Source organism: Haematobia irritans, chromosome 3 (assembly GCF_050003625.1).
Source record: "Haematobia irritans isolate KBUSLIRL chromosome 3, ASM5000362v1, whole genome shotgun sequence".
NCBI lineage: Eukaryota > Metazoa > Arthropoda > Insecta > Diptera > Muscidae > Haematobia > Haematobia irritans.
The window spans coordinates 52,825,579-52,845,697 of NC_134399.1; the positions used below are offsets into that span (position 1 = coordinate 52,825,579).

At 32.8% G+C, this 20,119-nt stretch overlaps 1 protein-coding gene and 2 long non-coding RNA genes across 6 annotated transcripts in view; 2 read left to right on the plus strand and 1 right to left on the minus strand.

Moving 5' to 3' along the window:
- Window positions 1-20,119, minus strand: part of Smr (nuclear receptor corepressor smrter) — a 240,298-nt gene that overhangs the window by 173,557 nt on the left and 46,622 nt on the right. The window lies entirely within an intron of this gene.
- On the plus strand, window positions 3,639-5,293 carry LOC142229831 (uncharacterized). The gene is made up of 3 exons (XR_012720507.1): window positions 3,639-3,772; window positions 4,519-4,744; window positions 4,804-5,293. It is a non-coding gene; the product is annotated as an uncharacterized LOC142229831 (long non-coding RNA).
- On the plus strand, window positions 8,774-9,528 carry LOC142230478 (uncharacterized). The gene is made up of 2 exons (XR_012720701.1): window positions 8,774-8,979; window positions 9,039-9,528. It is a non-coding gene; the product is annotated as an uncharacterized LOC142230478 (long non-coding RNA).

Consider the following 20,119-nt stretch of genomic DNA (forward strand, 5'->3'; position numbering starts at 1 on the left):
GCGACCCGTTATAGCAGAAATCAGAAGTGATATCTGACGTCTTGAGAACACTAGCATATCTAGTGTGCGGTTTAAGTTTAAATGGGGCCATATTTGATTGCTGTCGTTACAACCCGATATAGCCCATCTTCTTATTAAAAGTAAAAGGTACAAGAAAAAAACACTACGTTTTACAGCTGATACCATTACATGGAAATTGTAAATAGTGGAATAATAAACTAATATATCAAGGCTAGTCGACGCTGTTGATTTTTAATAAATATATTAAATATATATTAATAAAACATGTCTTTTGTTGAAGAAAAAATGATAATATTATAATATAAATAAATAAAATTGTATTTAAAAACGAAGGTAAGCAGATCTAATTTTAAAGTAAAAGGATTACCACAAATATGTAAGATTTGTCCAAATGAATGAAAAAAGTTCAATAAAAGCATTCCATATATGAATTCAATTCAGTTAAATTTTTTTCATTTTTTAGTATAGTGCTACATAAATATAGGAAAATGTTTACTAATATATGGAATGCATTCTACCTAATTTCTACGAAAATCACATCGTTCAAACAAATAAAAATGTCTTTGGCGCTATACGAAGTTTAACTTTCTTCACAATGAGTTCATTTTAACTTAAAGAAGTGGTCTCTTTTTTTCTGGGTGTACATACGTATCGACGAACAAAAAGTAAATGGTCTCAAAAAACCAATCACAAAAAATCATCATAAATGAACGAAAACAAATGTATGTACGTACATGAGGTTTTGGTGTAGATATTTAACAGAATACCCCATACATACATACATATATGGATGCAATTAAATATTTTTTAATAACAACAATAACAAACGCATAAAAAAAGAATATACGCGATTTTTTTAATTTCATACGATGCACAGTGGTGATGCGAGGAAACAAATGAAAGGTTGGTTTGGAATTCTGGAATTTTTAAGCGATATTTGTTTAACTACAAAAATATCTGTATATAGTAAAACCTCTCAAAAGTGGACAATTTTCATGAGTCGTTACATTACAATTAATCTCCTATAAGTAGTCACCTCCCAAATGTGGACAAACTTTAGGCGACCGTAGGTGTCCACTTCTAAGAGATTTCACTGTATTTACACAAAAAAAAAAATATTGTCGTGAGGCCAAAAATTTCATATCCTTAAAATACGAATGCGAATTTTGCTTAGCATATAAAATTTTTCCTTGTCCAAAAGTCGATAAACTTTTCAATGAAGTCATTTTGTAATTATAACTAAGTGATTCGACTTCTAATTGGGTATCCTAATATGAAAGAAAATTCAAAATTAATGAAATCTTGGCTACAAAGCCAAAAAGTGTTTAAAAATAGGTGAAGTTTTTCCACGCTTTGTTGTAGAGACGTTTTTACTTGAAACATAGCATAATTTCTACTCGTAGCCCAGTCTGAATTTGGAAATTTTAGTTGTCGTTAACATGGTTTTAATGGACTTTGATAGCACATAAAGAGCTGAAAAAACTAATGAATTAAAACTTGTTTCCAAGAATCAGGTACGCAAAACTCAAATTTAAAAGAAAATTGTGTCTTAAATGTGTTCTTACTTCAATTCACCGCTTCTTTGGCTCGGAATCAATACTACAATTATTAGTCTAATCTTTGGAACCGGGCATGCTTTTTTTCAGTGTATATATACAGTGAAATTAAAATTACTTAACTCAATTCACAGCAACTTACCAAATAAGTTTGTGTGATAAGAATGACTTGTAACTACCCAGCAAAAAAAGCGTCACCAAAAAAGTAGTGAAAATGTCCGGAAGTGGTGCCAAATTGGCGATGCAATTAACATGGGCTTGTCATAGGTCGGATGTCCTCCATTTCAACAGCCGTTGTACTTAGCGTTACCATTGTGCCACTTTAATGGCAATTTTTTTGGGCGGTGCCACTAAATTTGATACTTTTTACGATTTCGCGCCACTTTTTCAAAAGTATAAATTTTATGGGAAGTTAACATCATAAAGAGATGCGTTATTCAGAAAATTGAATATTGTGCACCAACGATAAAAAGCTATCGTCCATTAATTCTTAATATATGTGAATGGTTATGATTCAATTTAGGTTATGTCAAATTTATTGAGGCGCTAAATATCATTTCTACACTGAAAAAATATTTACGGAATATTAAAGATTACGCAACTTAAATTTTAGGATGCGAAATATACAAAATATCAAGGACAAATTTCTAATGAAAGTTTAATTAAAATAAAGTTTATAATCTTTGGTTCAAATTTTGTTTTTTTTTTTCATTAATTTAGGACACAATTTTTTTAACCCTGGACAGTCATCCTTATTTTTTGTACACTAACGTCATCCTTCGTCATTTTGACTACGGCTTATTTCAAGATGCTATAATTTGCACTGTGAGCAAAAATGTGAACCAAAATTGATTTTATTTTCTTATTCATTTTGTTTTTAATTAGAATACAACAAAAATTCATAAAATATTTGCATTTGTATAACTTAAATTTATTATTTCCCAATCGACTAAAATGCATTTTAGATCGAAAATGAAATTACGCGTCGTCATTTTGACGAAGGATGACTGTCCAGGGTTAAATTCGCGTCCCTCCGGTTAAGTCCCATGTCTTTGAACTAAGGCTAATTATCCTTAAAGCAAAGAAACACATTTTTGGATTAAAGAAATTGTCCTTAAATTAACTGAAATATTGAAACTTTAGATTTAAGATAAAAACGCTTCAAATATAGGCTAGGACTTGTTTTGACGATTTAGCGTCTTTGGTTTAAAGTTTTTTGGAATCATTGTAGTTTTTTTTTTTTGGAATTAAGCAAACATTTTTTTCTTTGAAGTATCCGTTATAATATTTTTAAACTGGCATTTGTTCATTGAGTACCTTTATTAATAAACCGCGAAAAGAGAATGAAAATTTGACAAATGAGATCTGTATCCTAATTTTAATTTTATTGGTCCTAGATTTAAAGCCAGATAGGTCGCTAAAAAATTTCTGTATTTTAAAGAAGCCACATAATTAGCTCGGAATCAATACCAAAATCCTTAGAGAGAAAAACAAAATAATAACGGGTTGGTATGCAAAACCCATTGCACCTGGTCGTCTAATAAATTTTCACTCAACTCAGCCAATAAGACAAAAGATAAACACGGCCAATCAACTTATATCCAAAGTTATTACATTGAGTAATACAAAAACATTAAAATAATTAAAAATATTTTAATAAAAAATTGTTTCCCTTTAAAAATAATAAATAATCGAATTGAGCAATGTAGTGTACGAAATAACATGTACTGGAAACTCAACATAGCAATGCGGTAAATGTTTCATCGGCACAACCACGCGTAGCTTAGCCACCAGAATTGCTGAACACGAAGCAGATATAAAGAAAGAAAAGATGACAACAGCATTGGCTCAACACTCCATAGAAAACAAACACAATGCAGATCTGCAAAATGCAAAAATATTGGACAAAGAGCGAAGAGAGAATAAGAGATATACTTTAGAGAGCTTACGAATACAACAAAAAACAACAAGTGCAATAAACAGGAAAGAAGACAAAGACAATGCTAACGCCAACTACAGCATTGTATTATTTTAGTTGTCATTTACCATCTGTGATAACAACACAAGAGACTGTGATATTAGATTAAGTTAATTATTCTTGCAATTAGTAAATATGTGTTCTATGTCGTGATGTAATAGTGTCGTATTATTAGACGTATATATTTTTTTGCATAAGTAATTGACGAAAATTGAATGTAAGTTAAACTTTTATGGAAAATAACAGAATATAGCCTAAGCTCTAATGTAATTCCATATGTTGTTGCCAGATCCAATAAATAAATCATCCCTGCCCAGCAAAAACTAGGTAACCACATCTCATTACAATTCACATTACCAGGAGTAAAGCTGTCATTACACGTTGCATTACATTGCGGCGAGTTATAATGACTAACTTGTAATGACAAAAATAAATACTTCTCGGTAATTTTCGAATTGTTACTCTCAAATTTTTAGGCAGTTGTAGTTAACGAATTAATAAAATATAATAAATGATGGTACCATTAGGTATAATTATTCACATAATCGAGCACTTACATAAAAAATCAAAAAGAATATGTAATGTAACGGTAATTCTGAAAATTGTTCCGTTAAGAATTTTTTATCACAAATATTTCATAATGATTGTGTTTAAGGACATTGTCATATTATGTTTTATATAAATGCTTTCTTATACCTCATTCACATTACACTTCCAAAATGCGCTTAAACTAAATTTCAAATGCCATTTGCCTTATAAAAAAGAGACTTAAAATCCACTTTTAGTAGATTTTGAACCTTATGTGAATTGGCTATTGGATATATTATAACGTAATTCACGAATCCAACTCCTAAAACAACCTACATTTATTTCTATTTTAAGTGTGAAATTAATTTGCATCTTATTTAGATTATTTATTAGATATTTTGTTTATTTATACAATATTCGTTTCTATTCAAGTAGTTCTTCTATTACAGCATCACTCGCCATATTTTGATCCATTGTAATCGGCGATAGAAATCAATATTTTCGAGATTTGGTTGCCTGAGACAATAAGTGGCTATTTTGCAGGCTTTGGTGTATCTACGAATAAGTCATCACATATTAGGTGATTATATGCTTTAAATGCACTACTTATTTTATGGCCGAAAGTATGCCTGGGGAGAAGTACTTTCCTTCTAGGACATGCGTATGTAAATGTAATCCGAAGCGATGCCAATTAATAAGTGGTTATTAATTTTTAAATAGGCTTACCTACAAGATTACCGGGTAATGATAGTTTTTGCTGGGTGATGAGGCTGGAAATAATCCCAGCGAAACGTTGGATGGAAATAATGGAATAATTCAATTCTTGCTTTATTCGCATTTTAAAGTCACCTTGAAAGCCCATTAAAAAACAAAAGCTAATAAGGAAGGTCAAAATCTTTGGATCCAAGTGTATGATGATATGATAATTATGAAAATGTTTAAGGCTTGTAGTGCGACCGCAAAGAATAATTGATGATGGATCCCATGAGACCTCAGTTAAAAAAGTTTGCAATAGCTCTTGAAGACGGATTGCTCCAGTTCGACAGACTATAATTCTGATATAATATATTTAACAAAAAATGTTTTATTACAAATATAAAATTTTTATCATGAATTGACATAAATAACAAAAAATTGAATAATAAAATTCTCAGATCAACATTTCTTAAAAACCTAAAATAAAATAAATTATTTCGATGTCGAAAATGAATTTAAAGGCCCGATGATTTTATAGACGCTTAAACATCCCAATAAACACAGGTTGAGCGTTTTTCAAATGCAACAACTTTTCAGTTTGAGGGTAAATATAATTTTCAACATAAATTCAACTTTACTTGAAATAGCTCATCTTCAATACATCTTCAAATTGTTTGCGAATTACTTCCAATTTGCCAAAATGTTGACGAAATCTTTGAAAAGGTGTTGAAGATAATATGAGAAAACTTTGACAAAACACTACCCTAAAATGCAACGAAAAAACCATGTGGTTTTCAATACTTATTTGTGCAACGAAGTTCGTGGTCAATTGCAAGAAATAAAAAAATGGAAAATTTTAGACAAATAACCAAATAGTTTATAAAAATAGGAAAGTGAACATAAAAAATGAAATAAAACTTTAAAGAAGTCTCTTTGCAGAAAACTAAAATTATGGATTCTACGTTTTTGAAAACATTAAAAAGCTGACCAATGAAAAAATGGTGGACAATTAACTGAAACTGCTTCAAATAGTTTATAATAATTGGTACGTCAATATGAAAAATTAAATCAGCACTTTAAAGATGTCACTAAATTTAAATCTCTTTGCAGAAAACTAAAATCTTTGGATGCTACATTCTTGCAAACAATAAGAAGCTGACCAATGAAAAATGAGTGGCTTATCGACAAGAAAAAGTTTCCAGAAACATTACAAGTGCAACCAATTAAAATTGTTAAAAACAACAAATTGTTGAAATCACCAACTTCTGGATGAAAATGTGCATCACATCGTCAGTTTAATTCATATGCTATTATCAGTTTAAAATGGATATTTTGTGAATTCCTTCTGCTGGAAATCAATTCTAACAAGCGGTCCAGTACGTTCCTAATTTCAAATTGCTCGCATGTTAATAAAAGGAAGGAACCAAAAGGAAGGAAATCGAATTATCAATGCAAAAGTGTTTACTAATAATGTTTAAGATATTTAAAGTTTTGTTGTTTGTTTTTTTTTGTTTGTTCTTATTTGTTGATATGTTTAATAAGATTATTATTTATCAATTGGTATTGTAGTGTATTATGTAGTGTATTATTATATATTTATGTCCGTGAAAATAAAGTTAACTTTAAAATTTATGATAACATTGTCTTAACGTTAACAGAGCGTTAACAGTGCTCTGCTAAGTGCTTAACAGAGAAAAAATAAAGTTAACTGTAAAAAGAACAAATAGTTAAAATAAAAAAACGATCATTGTGCCAAAACTATAGAGGGGGCAGTATACACCCATATACCAAATTGTAGGGCACGATGAGTAGAATCTAAATCCGAAATAATTTCATAAAGTTCATTGCAAGAATTCGAGATATTTTCACTTTAAGTTGCGATTGAGTTAAAGTTAAAAACAAATGTGACCACTGTGCCAAAACTATAGAGGGGGCCGTATACACCCATATACCAAATTGTAGGGCACGATGAGTAGAATCTAAATCCGAAATAATTTCATAAAGTTCATTACCAGAATTCGAGATATTTTCACTTTAAGTTGCGATTGAGTTAAAGTTAAAAACAAATGTGACCACTGTGCCAAAACTATAGAGGGGGCAGTATACACCCATATACCAAATTGTAGGGCACGATGAGTAGAATCTAAATCCGAAATAATTTCATAAAGTTCATTGCAAGAATTCGAGATATTTTCACATTAAGTTGCGATTGAGTTAAAGTTAAAAACAAATGTGACCATTGTGCCAAAACTATAGAGGGGGCCGTATACACCCATATACCAAATTGTAGGGCACGATGAGTAGAATCTAAATCCGAAATAATTTCATAAAGTTCATTACCAGAATTCGAGATATTTTCACTTTAAGTTGCGATTGAGTTAAAAACAAATGTGACCACTGTGCCAAAACAATAGAGGGGGCAGTATACACCCATATACCAAATTGTAGGGCACGATGAGTAGAATCTAAATCCGACATAATTTCATAAAGTTCATTGCCAGAATTCGAGATATTTTCACTTTAAGTTGCGATTGAGTTAAAGTTAAAAACAAATGTGACCACTGTGCCAAAACTATAGAGGGGGCAGTATACACCCATATACCAAATTGTAGGGCACGATGAGTAGAATCTAAATCCGAAATAATTTCATAAAGTTCATTGCCAGAATTCGAGATATTTTCAATTTTAGTGTCAATTGAGTTAAAGTTAAAAACAAATGTGACCACTGTGCCAAAACTATAGAGGGGGCAGTATACACCCATATACCAAATTGTAGGGCACGATGAGTAGAATCTAAATCCGAAATAATTTCATAAAGTTCATTTCCAGAATTCGAGATATTTTCACTTTAAGTTGCGATTGAGTTAAAAACAAATGTGACCACTGTGCCAAAACTATAGAGGGGGCAGTATACACCCATATACCAAATTGTAGGGCACGATGAGTAGAATCTAAATCCGAAATAATTTCATAAAGTTCATTGCCAGAATTCGAGATATTTTCACTTTAAGTTGCGATTGAGTTAAAGTTAAAAACAAATGTGACCACTGTGCCAAAACTATAGAGGGGGCGGTATACACCCATATACCAAATTGTAGGGCACGATGAGTAGAATCTAAATCCGAAATAATTTCATAAAGTTCATTGCCAGAATTCGAGATATTTTCACTTTAAGTTGCGATTGAGTTAAAGTTAAAAACAAATGTGACCACTGTGCCAAAACTATAGAGGGGGCGGTATACACCCATATACCAAATTGTAGGGCACGATGAGTAGAATCTAAATCCGAAATAATTTCATAAAGTTCATTGCCAGAATTCGAGATATTTTCACTTTAAGTTGCGATTGAGTTAAAGTTAAAAACAAATGTGACCACTGCCCCCTCTATAGTTTTGGCACAGTGGTCACATTTGTTTTTAACTTTAACTCAATCGCAACTTAAAGTGAAATATCTCGAATTCTGGCAATGAACTTTATGAAATTATTTCGGATTTAGATTCTACTCATCGTGCCCTATAATAAATGATGGTACCTTTAGGTATAATTATTCACATAATCGAGCACTTACATAAAAAATCAAAAAGAATATGTAATGTAACGGTAATTCTGAAAATTGTTCCGTTAAGAATTTTTTATCACAAATATTTCATAATGATTGTGTTTAAGGACATTGTCATATTATGTTTTATATAAATGCTTTCTTATACCTCATTCACATTACACTTCCAAGATGCGCTTAAACTAAATTTCAAATGCCATTTGCCTTATAAAAAAGAGACTTAAAATCCACTTTTAGTAGATTTTGAACCTTATGTGAATTGGCTATTGGATATATTATAACGTAATTCACGAATCCAACTCCTAAAACAACCTACATTTATTTCTATTTTAAGTGTGAAATTAATTTGCATCTTATTTAGATTATTTATTAGATATTTTGTTTATTTATACAATATTCGTTTCTATTCAAGTAGTTCTTCTATTACAGCATCACTCGCCATATTTTGATCCATTGTAATCGGCGATAGAAATCAATATTTTCGAGATTTGGTTGCCTGAGACAATAAGTGGCTATTTTGCAGGCTTTGGTGTATCTACGAATAAGTCATCACATATTAGGTGATTATATGCTTTAAATGCACTACTTATTTTATGGCCGAAAGTATGCCTGGGGAGAAGTACTTTCCTTCTAGGACATGCGTATGTAAATGTAATCCGAAGCGATGCCAATTAATAAGTGGTTATTAATTTTTAAATAGGCTTACCTACAAGATTACCGGGTAATGATAGTTTTTGCTGGGTGATGAGGCTGGAAATAATCCCAGCGAAACGTTGGATGGAAATAATGGAATAATTCAATTCTTGCTTTATTCGCATTTTAAAGTCACCTTGAAAGCCCATTAAAAAACAAAAGCTAATAAGGAAGGTCAAAATCTTTGGATCCAAGTGTATGATGATATGATAATTATGAAAATGTTTAAGGCTTGTAGTGCGACCGCAAAGAATAATTGATGATGGATCCCATGAGACCTCAGTTAAAAAAGTTTGCAATAGCTCTTGAAGACGGATTGCTCCAGTTCGACAGACTATAATTCTGATATAATATATTTAACAAAAAATGTTTTATTACAAATATAAAATTTTTATCATGAATTGACATAAATAACAAAAAATTGAATAATAAAATTCTCAGATCAACATTTCTTAAAAACCTAAAATAAAATAAATTATTTCGATGTCGAAAATGAATTTAAAGGCCCGATGATTTTATAGACGCTTAAACATCCCAATAAACACAGGTTGAGCGTTTTTCAAATGCAACAACTTTTCAGTTTGAGGGTAAATATAATTTTCAACATAAATTTCAACCAAAACTATAGAGGGGGCAGTATACACCCATATACCAAATTGTAGGGCACGATGAGTAGAATCTAAATCCGAAATAATTTCATAAAGTTCATTGCCAGAATTCGAGATATTTCACTTTAAGTTGCGATTGAGTTAAAGTTAAAAACAAATGTGACCACTGTGCCAAAACTATAGAGGGGGCAGTGGTCACATTTGTTTTTAACTTTAACTCAATCGCAACTTAAAGTGAAAATATCTCGAATTCTGGCAATGAACTTTATGAAATTATTTCGGATTTAGATTCTACTCATCGTGCCCTACAATTTGGTATATGGGTGTATACTGCCCCCTCTATAGTTTTGGCACAGTGGTCACATTTGTTTTTAACTTTAACTCAATCGCAACTTAAAGTGAAAATATCTCGAATTCTGGCAATGAACTTTATGAAATTATTTCGGATTTAGATTCTACTCATCGTGCCCTACAATTTGGTATATGGGTGTATACTGCCCCCTCTATAGTTTTGGCACAATGATCGTTTTTTTATTTTAACTATTTGTTCTTTTTAAAGTTAACTTTATTTTTCTCTGTTAAGCACTTAGCAGAGCTCTGTTAACGCTCTGTTAACGTTAAGACAATGTTATCATAAATTTTAAAGTTAACTTTATTTTCACGGACATTATATATTTTATTTTGATGAAAATGACTAAATTATACAAAATCCATAGAATTTTGGCTTTGACTATCAATTTGAAGTGGGGATATTATTCATACAAATTTAGGTTGAAAAGTATTTGCAACGATGTTAATTTTGAATTTGACTCGCATCGAAAATTGTTTGACAAATTATTGAGTAGCGATGCATTTCAATTTGAGGATAACACTTGAAATATTCTTGCTAATGTGTTGAATTTCACTGTTGAGGGTAATGTCTGTTTTTTGTTGAGAACGCGATTTTCTCAACAATTTCTCAACTTGAATATTACCCTAATCCTTTGAAAAAATGTTTGAAAAATTGTTGAAATTTAGCATTATTCAAACTTTTGTGTTTATTGGGATATTTTTAAAAAGCATTTATTTTGAACTAAGGACAATGAAACTATTACAAGCAAAACAGCGGTGGATTATCCCCTCAGTAATGCTGGTGACATTTCAGAGTGTTTCAAAGCTTCTCTAAGTGGTTTCGCTGCAATGTGGAACGCCGTTCGGACTCGGCTATAAAAAGGAGGTCCCTGGTCATTGAGCTTAACATGGAATCGGGCAGCAGTCAGTGATAAGAGAGAAGTTCACCACTGTGGTATCACAATGGACTGAATAGTTTAAGTGAGCCTGATACATCGGGCTGCCACCTAACCTAATGGTGATTTCGATTGGTAAAAAATATGTTGCATATTTTACACCTTACCCCCATAAATCAAAAATTTTTGTTCGATTGGAAAATTCAGTGCAGCCTACCCAAACTGTGCACGTTCGATTGACGAGGTATTACCCATCGCAAGAGCAAAAGTGCAACCCATTTTACACCGTAGCAAGTCTACGGTGCACTTTCAATGTTGAAGACGCTTTTATTCTTCGACCTAAATAATAGCGTTGTTGCAAATACAAAAGAAAGTGCGTGTATTGTGGTTGCTTTACAATTTCTTCAACACAGCTGATTAATATACCAAGAAGAAGCATATCAATTGTTTAGTGCCGCGACAACAAAATTCGATATTAAATATTTTTAATATAATAGCAAAATGCAAAAAGGAAATGCGTTTTTTTTTTTGGCCAACACCATTGTAGATGCGCTATTGGAGAGTAGTTCTTCTGACGACGATGAAGAAGTTACAACATCATTGCTTGGACGAAATGACCAACGGCGAGTTAAAAACTTTGTTGAGGATGTAATTGATTTGTTCTCTGAAGTAGAAGTAAGATCATTAAAAATATATAAAATCAAAAGTTTTAACAATTTTCCTTAGATCAAGAAAAAATTGCGTGTTAGGTTAGGTTAGGTGGTTAAAGTGGCAGCCCGATTAAATTGCAGGCTCACTTAGACTATTCAGTCCATTGTGATACCACATTTAACTAAAAGTACCTATTACATATGGGCACTTCTAGTCTTAACCACTGAACCTTCTCTATTATTTACTTTTGTGGAACCAACCAGATTGCTCCAAAAACATTAACAAACTGCTTAAGTTAACGTTTTCCAGGTCAGCCAGTAATCTAAAGCTATATGCTCCTAAAATTCGCTTACGCCTTACACAAAAAGCAGGACACTCACACAAGAGGTGTTTAATTGATTCCTTTTCCTCCACGTCGTGACAGCTTATACAATAGTCATTATACTTCGCACCTATAGTTTTTGCAAATTCACCTATCAGGCAGCGACCCGTTATAGCAGATATTAGGAGTGCTATCTGACGCCTTGAGAACACTAGCATATCTAGTGTGCGGTTTAAGTTTGAATGGGGCCATATTTGCTTGGTGTCGTTACAACCCTTGCAATTTTCCCATCGAATATTGGCCATCATAACAGCCTTCTCACGCAGTAAGAGCTTGCAGGTGGCCAGAGGCATACCAACAGATTCTAGTTCCCCTGGAATATGTAAGGTAGTTCCTAGCCTTGCTAACACATCTGCTTCACAGTTCCCCGGTATGTTCCTATGACCAGGCACCCATATTAGGTGAATATTGTACTGCTCAGCCATCTCGTTGAGAGATTTGCGGCAGTCTATGGCCGTTTTTGAGTTAAGGAACACAGAGTCCAAGGATTTTATTGCAGGTTGACTGTCTGAGTATATATTAATGCCAATATTTGTTGGAACATTACTTCTCAGCCAATTCACCACCTCTCTTATTGCCAATATTTCAGCCTGAAAAACACTACAGTGATTAGGTAATCTTTTCGCTATTCGAATTTCCAGATCTTTAGAATATACTCCGAACCCCACTTGTCCATTCAATTTGGAGCCATCAGTATAGAAATCTATATATCTTTTATTCCCCGGGGTCTGTGTACACCACGCCTCACTGTTGGGAATTAGAGTTTCAAACTTTTTGTCGAAAAGTGGTTTGCCAGGGTGTAATCCACTACGTTAGGCACATCTGGCATTACTTTGAGGACCGAACTATGACCGTACATTTTTTCCGACCACAGCGATAGCTCGCGCAACCGCACAGCCGTTGTTGCAGCTGACTGTTTGGCCAAAATGTCTAAAGGAAATAGATGTAGCATGACATTAAGGGAGTCTGTTCCTGTCTTACTAAATGCGCCTGAGATACATAAGCTCGCCATACGCTGAACTTTATCTAAACAAGTCGGTTTCTGAAGTGCCGGCCACCAGACTACAAATACTATGATGTGCATTTGCATCGCATCCCATAATGAGTTTTGTCTTTGTGACTCCTCAACTAAGGTCTTAACGGCACAGGGTGGCATATCCCTATCATGTCCCATGTAGACCGAAGATGCCCAATATTTGCATGTGGATATCTCTAGACTGGCTACGACAGTGTCTGCATTGCTCAATGAAGGAAGCAGAAACAAGTTTAGTTCGTTTTTAGCAATTATACATGCTCGATTTATATCGTTACCGGTATTATGCAAAAGTTTGAAACCCGGAGTGCTTAATTCACAGATCTTGTTCTTATATATGTATGGTTCTTGAATAAGAACTATATCTATGTCTCCTTTCATCAGGATAACTTTTAAGGCAGCACAAGCGGCCTTACAATGGTGAAGATTTATCTGGAGGAACCGTAGAACCATCCAAATTTTCAACCACCGTCACATCAGCCGCTTCAATTGAGTCATCAAGGGCTTCCTCTTCACAGATCTCGGTGACTCTCGCAACAATCCGCGGTTCAGCTTTGGTGAGGCTTGAGCCTGTAGAAACTTCCCGCATATGATTTTCGCCATAGTCTGCAGGTTTTATGTCTCCTTCGGCTTCGCTAGGAGATTTTTTCACTGCTGACTCTAGCGGAGGCTTGTCCGTTTCGGTATCCTTTGGCTGATCGCTTTTGTATACCTTCATATGGATATCATGAAAGCCATAACTTACGCGTCCTTGGGTCTGGGCTAGATGTGGCAGCGATTCTATGTTTAATATAAACACCGCATGTCGTCTTGGTCCATCCACCTCATCCAAACGACCAACCTTCCAATCGGCGGTTGGAAGATCTGGGTTACATTCTTTTAGTCTCTCTAGTATTGACTCAGGATCAGGAGGGTTTGCCGGTATCCATGCATGTGCTCTAGGTTTAGCCGGTATGTCTTTTTTATCGACTAACTCCAAAGCGGCTCCTTGCCAAACTTCACCAATTAGCATCAATGCAGCTTTAAAGCAATCCATAGACCTCTGGTCTGCAAAAGCTATTAACTTATATCGTCCTTGATACCATCCAGCATCTTGCCGTCGAGGACTTGGTCCGGGAAACTTTTTTCGCACCTCTGAGTAGACACCAGACATCGCGTTCTCAATTTCCCCCCATTTTTGCCTTGGAATCATACCATCCAATGCTCCTTTATTAATAATAGCCATCACAAGGCTGTCTTTTGCAACCGAGGCAAACGATCTTTGATCCCGTTTAGAGGATGGTAGCTCATCCGGTGATCGTTCCCTTTTTCCAGCTTCAAGAATTCCTTGAGCCCATTTTAAGGAATCGCTTTGCTTAGCCGACAACGTGCTTGGGTCGACTGATCCTAATTTCTTTAGGATAAACAAAGCATTTCTTCGTTCCTTGAATCTCTTTCGAGAGGGATTGCCTCCTTTTGATGTCGTCACCTTAGGTTAGGTTAGGTTAGGTTATGTGGCAGCCCGATGTATCAGGCTCACTTAGACTATTCAGTCCATTGTGATACCACATTGGTGAACTTCTCTCACCTTAGAAAAGGTTCGACTTGCCAAAGTGTCACCGCCAGTCGACCCGTCTACAGGTCGACTAATTGGGCCTGACTCTTGGTCGCTGCCCAAATTTATAACTTCAGTCGTTACCCGTCCACTGGGCCCTGAAGTTAGCAACCCAGTGGATGACTTTGAATTTCGCTGCATGGTGGTTTATTATTTCCACCACACGTGAAATTCGTAATAAGTACTTATTACGATGAAATACTCCGCTATTAGAAGACACGTCCGTTCAGTTCGACGGTTGAATAATAATTTGCGTGTTAGTCGAGATTCCAATAATAGTTGTTAGTAATAATCGAAATATTTCCGCCAAATTTCTTTTGTTTTGATTTTATATCAGTGTTGCACCTTTTTTGTTCGTTTTCACACGCAAACGGTGTTGTCATTGCAAGGGGTTTCGGCAACACTGTGGTAACACCATAAAATGTTGTACGTTATACCATAGACAAATTAGAAGAAGACGCAGTCTTGCCATTGCAAAACTGAAGCACCAGAGGACTGCCAACAAAATATCATAAAGTTTGCGTCGACGTGTCTATCAAATGTACTGCCGTTTGCTTCGGAAAATATCATAATATTTGTGTTTTTCATAAATTTCTGAATTAAATCCCACAAAAACAATACCAAAACGATTATAGAAAATTAAAATAAAACGTATGTGTATGTTAGAGCGAATATTTATTATGGTTTTATGTGAATATTGCTGTTTTAATTTATTCCTCGGCAGAGCTGCCTTGGAAAAAATTGACAAATAAAAAAAAAAAATTTTCTCATAGCCCTCTACACCTTGACATTTGTTTTCTCTTTATAAGAGCACAATGCTTAATCTTGTTATACTCAATTATCTTTGGTTGTACCATTTGTATGCTACACTTTTGTAACAGCAACACTGTGGTAACACCATAAAATGTTGTACCATTTGTATGCAACACTTTTTTTCCCAAACGAAATCACCATAATTTTAAGAAAATTAGTGGAAATAGTACTCCTTGGAAAGTCAATAATTTTACTTAAACGTAGAAAATTTTACCATTTGCATTTTAACTACCGTTTAGGAATAAAAATCATTATTTTTTTTATCAAATTGAACCGACTGGTATGAGAACACATTGTAACATGTGTAAGTAAATCTGTGTAATTTTAAACTATTTCTGAGAAACCTATTTAAGTAAAAATTTAATGATGCCTTTGGCACATATTTTTCGTTGCTGAGTGTATTTATCATTCCCAAAATTACTGTGGCCCAGTAGAAGAATATCGAAGCACTGTTAACCGATATAATTGGTGATATCGTGGTGACTTGCTTAAGATTTCACCGAAAAAAAAATTGAAAACAATTATGACTCATTCTTTGTGTCATTGACCATATGGCATTTTATTGGCGGCGACTCTTAAAATTCAAATAAGTGGAATAACAATTCTACTGAAGAAAACTCTACATTCAGAAACATTTATGGATAATAAAATGAAGAAGAGAATATGAAATTAAAATCTGGTGGAGTTCTACAAATAAATTTTCAAATTCTTTTGTATATACTATTTTTTTTATCTGTTGAGCTATAGAATAAAGTTCACTCTGCTGTTATTAAGGTTTGTGCTTCAGTATTTTTATTAAATATTTTGATTTAATTGTGCATTAACTAGCTTTAAATCGTTACCAGTTTTTCACATATGAACAGCTAACTTGATTAAATTAATTAGTAATAATTCTATTTTTATTTCCAATTCAGTTTAATTTATATAAGATGTATTTGTATTTTCCCATCATTGTAATTACAATGGTGGTTTTAGTCACTGTTGGAAACACGTTTTATTTCTCTAAATGTGAAAATCAATGTCACACAATGATAATAAAAGTTTCTCATTTCTTTTCTCTTTTACTTTGGAATCAATTTTATCGAAAGTTTTTTTGTTTAGCATTTATTACATTGCACGATAATAATGTTTAATTATTCTTAATTACAGAATATCCATATGCGCATTACGTGACAATTAAACAAATTAATGGAATCAATTAAATTTTTAATCAAGTACTTTTTTAAGTCCAATTAATACTGTGATTGATACTATCATTTTCGTAATTGAAGACATTTCAATTAAAAAATGAATTGGATCAATTAATTTCGTGATTGAATCAGAAATTTTTTTTGTGTTTATTCAGCAAAGATTCTGCGGTATTTCGCTTTGAATGGCTTAATAGCCGCCAAAACAGCCAAAATGCCATCATTACGAATTTGGTTGTGACTAAAACATAAACACTATATGTATTGGAATTTAATCATCACATGAACCATTAGAAAAGGTAGCAAATAATTTAGATATAGTACATGTCGGTCTTGTTGTCGGTGAACTTTTCGTTTACACTTCCGTTTCGTTATGATGGCTTTTATTTATGGCACACACGTGAATTTCTTTGGAAAACTGAGTTTTCATGCATTTTCTGGCGAAATTTTGGACGCCTCATTTGTCATGGGATTCTACGACATGGGCATTGCCAAACAAACCAAGAATAGTTGCCAAATTTCTTTTGATATTGCCCCATGGGCCAACTCGTCAATTACAAGCGCCAAAAGCAGGCAAAACAAATTGTGGCAGCCAACTTTATGCGTTTTGTGTTTGGTTTTTAACTTAAAATTTATGGCACTTTGACAATTCGGTTTGTTTTTCGCCTTTGTTGTAGTAGAACCATATACACAAGTTTAGAAATAAAGGCGAAAATAATTAAAATTTTCATTAGATCTTGTTTTATTCTTACATTTCTTGTTATCTCTTAGAATAAATGGCTTCGATACACTGACAAATCATATCGTTTAATTTTTTTTTTATTTACAAGTACTCGTATCTATTCAAACATCGAAAACCAATTTATAAAAGTTTTATTAATTTTTCATTCAATTGACCACAAAAATATGACATTTGTGAGTGTTTCAGAGACTCTCTAAGCCAATTTAACTTTATTTTATGATAGTTCGTGGAATTATTATGTCAAGAGAAAGTTTCCTTTACTCTAATAATTTTTTGCTATTGTTAGTTAAATGAACTAAAAAAAAAAATAAAAAAAAAATTATACACAAATAAAGCATAAAGATTTACTAAATTTGTGCTTCTCACAAAATTGTTATTATTTCATTAAATTTGTAAATTTTACCACATATTATCTTGAACTTCGTATGACACTAAAGACATTCTTGCAATTTTGAACTCCAATTGCTTCATTCAAACTACAAAATTCTCTTTAACAAGTGAAAAAAATTAATTATTTCTAATAAATGTCTTGAATTTGTCGAAAACTATTTACTTTTTCTAAACGTAACCAAAAAATTTCTTCCTGGTGGTTTCACTATTTTTGCAGTGTATGTGGTTGCGTTATATGTATCTGCACATTTGGTTTAGTGTACGAAAGTGGGTCCGTTTCCCAATAAATAAGGCTAAAATAGTTTATTTGTTTGTTATTGACGGTTTGTGTTTTATTTTGTTTTTAATGCATTCGATGCCAGAAGAATTTCAACATTTGCACAGCATAGTTTCTTTCTGTTCGTTTAGTAATGGTCCTATTATATCCTTCAGCATTACGTCATTTTTAAAAATACTTAATACATATTGAATAAATACGTGGAATACCCAGTGGATGGCAATGAATGAATACTTAGTATTAAAACAATATACACATATGTATATGTATATTTAGATTTGTTAGATTGTAGTACTCGTATGTGATGTGGATTACTAGAGTAGAGCTCGACCAAAGTGGGGTTTTTGACCAAAGCCTAATCCGGTGTTCGGCAACAAAGCAATAATCAGCCGAAGCCGATTATTTTCCTGAAATCTGTAATTAAAGAATTAGTTCAATATTATAAGGTAATTCCAACCATGCCTTATTATATTCGTTTAGAACCATTGCCCTGTTCATGTATATCGAACGAAGGCTTTCTTTCGTATTTCAAACGAAAGAAAAATGATTTTGGTTTCTCTATTTCATATTTTGTTGTCGAGTAATAAACTATATGTGTCAAGAAAAAGGTAACATTTCATTAGTCATTCACGTGTGAATCACGCGTGTCACGAGAATTTCGTGTCACGCGCACACCTCTAGTTAATATGTTAGAATATATTATATTTGGGCATTGAATGTTTCATAAAAATAATGTGTTAATGTAAACATATATAAATTTACAAATTTCGAGTAAACATATATATGTTGATATATTTTATTCAGAGAGCGACGGAGAGAGTATAGAGAAAGATACCGAGATGGAAACCGGGAGGGTTGACGAAAGATATCAACATAACACAGCGAGAGAATGAAAAGAGAGCAATTTCTGTGAAACCGCTTGTATGTTGTTTCGGAAAACTGTTTTATGATAAGGCCAAAAATATGCTTAAGTCTAAATATTATGATATGCTTAAGTCTAAATATTATTTAATTTGAATATTAGCCTGAGTATTCGGAGTAAAGAGAATAGACATTCAGAACCAAGAGAATAGGCATTTGAAGAAAAAAAAAAACAGCACGTGTTTTTGCCTTGAGAGCAGCATTTTATGTATGTGTGGACATGTGTTTTGTTTATCATTTTGGCATTATGGGCACAATTTTTTTCTTGGTTCGTTAAAAGAAATCGGAACATACGAGGAGTAAGTCAAAATATTCAGGCAAAGGAAATTACCATTAAGAAAAACGATGGAAAATATACAAAAATTACAAAGGGACCTTCATAAAAATATAAAACTCTTTTGTTAGAGTTTTTGAATTCCTTCCAAAATTTCAAACTTTTATACCAAAAACAGTTTTTTGTTACAAAATTGTTATTTTTGCAATAAAAATAATATTTTATCCAAAAGCTCAGCCCAAGTTTCATTACAAAAATTTAATATAGTATAAATATAAATATAAATGTGTAAATTAAAAAAAAAAAATTGTGTTCGGTCGGAGGAGGGATTGAACCCACGACCTTTTGAATGTAAGGCAGATATGGTAACCACTGATCCACGTTGCCAACAAATGTATGTTTTTGTTAAATAATGTTATGTTTGCATGGGCTCGTGGGCGCTGCAAACTATGCTATATAAATGTAACTTATAACGATAATTGTCCACTGGTGACTACACAGAAAAAAAATTTCAAGAAAATTTTTGCAATTAAAATCTTAATTGAGTTTTGAAAAATATTCAATTAAAAATTTAATTGATTAATGTTTTAATTGGATCAATTAATTTTTAATTGACTGACAATTAATTTTTTAATTGATGCTATCATTTCTGTGATTGAAGACATTTCAATTAAAAAATTAATTGGATCAATTAATTCCGTGATTGAATCAGAAAAAAAATGTTTGTGTGTATAACAGCTACATAGCCCAGTGAATAGTGTGTTGGCTTACAAACTGTATGGTCCTCCGGTTCGATTCTCCGTCCAGGCGAAAAGTAAAATTTATAAAATTGAATAATTTCTTCAACATTATTTGTATTACAGCAAAAGGTGCAAAGAACTAAAAAATTTCATGTGCGTGAAGATAAATTCCGAATTTAATTAGTACAGACACAAACCATTTTTTTTGCAGAGCTCTGTTAATTAGTTAACAGAGCTTCATAAAGGAGCT